The 2,334-nt window shown below is 37.2% G+C and overlaps 1 long non-coding RNA gene across 1 annotated transcript in view; it reads right to left on the minus strand.

Annotated features, from left to right (window-relative positions):
* Positions 1 to 1,252, minus strand: part of LOC128251287 (uncharacterized) — a 7,276-nt gene extending 6,024 nt beyond the window's left edge. The window contains exon 1 of the long non-coding RNA XR_008267062.1: positions 364 to 1,252. This is a non-coding gene — a long non-coding RNA (uncharacterized LOC128251287). The remainder of the gene's footprint in view (positions 1 to 363) is intronic.
* Positions 1,253 to 2,334: the final 1,082 nt, after the last annotated feature.

Below are 2,334 nucleotides of genomic sequence, written 5' to 3' on the forward strand. Positions count from 1 at the left end.
CGTTACTGTAAAATCCTGGGCAATGCTTTTAGCCCCCGGCGTGTATTAACCATACACATAAATATAATATATATATATATACAATATACACACCAGACAGAATATACAGATCGTACACAAATACAAGCTTATATAGATATATACACCGTATAACACGTATATTTATATATATACGTGATCGTTACTGTAAAATCCTGGGCAATGCTTTTAAGCCCCCGGCGTGTATTAACCATACACATAAATATAATATATATATATATATGTATATATACAATATACACACCAGACAGAATATACAGATCGTACACAAATACAAGCTGATGTAGATATATACACGAAGAATAAATGATAGATATACGTTACCCTTGGTGTAAAGGCTGGCCAATTCCTTGGCCCCAGCGTGCTGTGGTCCCCAACGAGGTTTCCGTTCCTTTTCGGCAAACAAACTGTTAGAGTTGGGGTCATCTTCTAACATAGAATAACGTAAAATCTGCTCCTCCGACTTTTCGCACATCTTCCCGACCACCACCACCACCAATACCACCAATATTACCACTAATAACAGTAGGTATGGAGAGTAATAACGGTACTCGTAGTAAGAGTGTTCGCGATCGAGCGGCGGTGTCCGTTCCCCTGGATGCGATGCGTTGACGCTTTGCTGCTGGTCTTAAATGTTAATAGTGTTTGTTATTGGTGTTTGGCGATTAATGTTGGTGTTGGTGTTGGTGATAATGTTGGTTCTGTCTGACTGCCTGCCTGCCTTGTCTATCAGTCCGTGTGCTTGTGTTTGCTGGTCTGTCTGTCTGTCTGTCCGTCCGTCCGTCCGTCTTCTCTGATACCTGGTGGTGGTGGTGGTGGTGATGATGATGATAGAAGAAAGAACGAGAGAAGGAAAAAAAAAAGACGGCAGAGAGGAGAGAGAGAGAGTGAGAAAGAAAAGGCAAGAGTGAGAGAGAGAGAGAGAGAGACACTCACTCACTCACAGAGGCGAGGCGACCACCACCACGACGAGGAGGAGGAAAAAGACGAAGAAGAAAAGAGAAGGGGGCGGCAGTGAGATTTCACTATGACTGTCACTGCTATTGTTACGGCGACTCTGACTTAAGACCACGACTACTACGACAACCACTACGACTACGACAGCTGCTGCTGCTGTTGCGACGATCACTATGACGATTACGACGAGCACCACCTCCACCACCACCACCACCACCACCACGACTACTACGGTAACTTGCTACGGCGACGGCGACGACGACGACGAACGGAAGTAATCGAAAAACACAACCAACGTTTCGCAGTTAATGCCGTGCTGCATAGCTATTGGTTAAAATTATTAACCCATGAACTTATTTATTTATTTACTTGAACAATTTCTTTCGTTTACTATTTATGTTTATGTTTCATTTATTTTTTTAGTTGGGTCATTTTATGTTTATTTCTTATTTATTTATTTTAGTCGAGTATTTTCATATTTGTTGATTTATCATTTTTTAATTATTTATTTATTATTTTTTAATTATTATTTATTTATTATTATTTATAATATATCTTTGTTTATTTTTTTTCTTTATTTTGGTTGCACATTTTTTATCTATTTGTTATTTATTTGTTATTCATTTTTATATTTATTTATTATTTATTATTGACTTTTTATTTTTTTATTATTTATTTATTTATACTCTTATCTATTTAGTTTCTTTAATGTGGCACTTTTATTTATTTAGTCGGTTTATTTATTTATTTCTTATTTATTTACTAATAATTTTTTTTATTTAGATCTTTAGTTTGCAAGTGGATCATTTTTATTTATCCATTCATTTATATCTATTTATTTTTTAAAGTTGTTTTTGTATTTATTTATTAGTTTAAGACATATGATGTGTCTTAAAGTTTTCATTTTTACTCACATAGGTGCATGTGTCACTGGGGTAACAAGCTTGCTTACCAATCACATGGTTCCAGGTTCAGTCTCACTGCATGGCACCTTAGATGTAGCTGTGTGGTAAGAAGTTTGTTTCTCAACCACATGGTTCTGGGTTCAGTCCTATTATGTGGCACCTTGGGAAAGTGTCTCCTACTATAGGCGCAGCAGTGATTGTGTGGTAAGAGGCTTACTTCCCAACCACATGGTTCCAGGTTCAGTCCCACTGCGTGGCACCTTGAGCAAGTGTGACCTACTATAGCCTTGGACCGACCAAAGCCTTGTGAGTGGATTAGGTAGATGGAAAGTGAGAGAAACCCATCGTATATATATATATATATATATAGATATAGATAGATAGTTCAGATTTAGCGAAAAATAAAAGATGAAGACAGGTGTAGGAACAACAA

This window comes from Octopus bimaculoides, chromosome 30 (assembly GCF_001194135.2).
Source record: "Octopus bimaculoides isolate UCB-OBI-ISO-001 chromosome 30, ASM119413v2, whole genome shotgun sequence".
In the NCBI taxonomy this organism is placed as follows: Eukaryota; Metazoa; Mollusca; class Cephalopoda; order Octopoda; family Octopodidae; genus Octopus; species Octopus bimaculoides.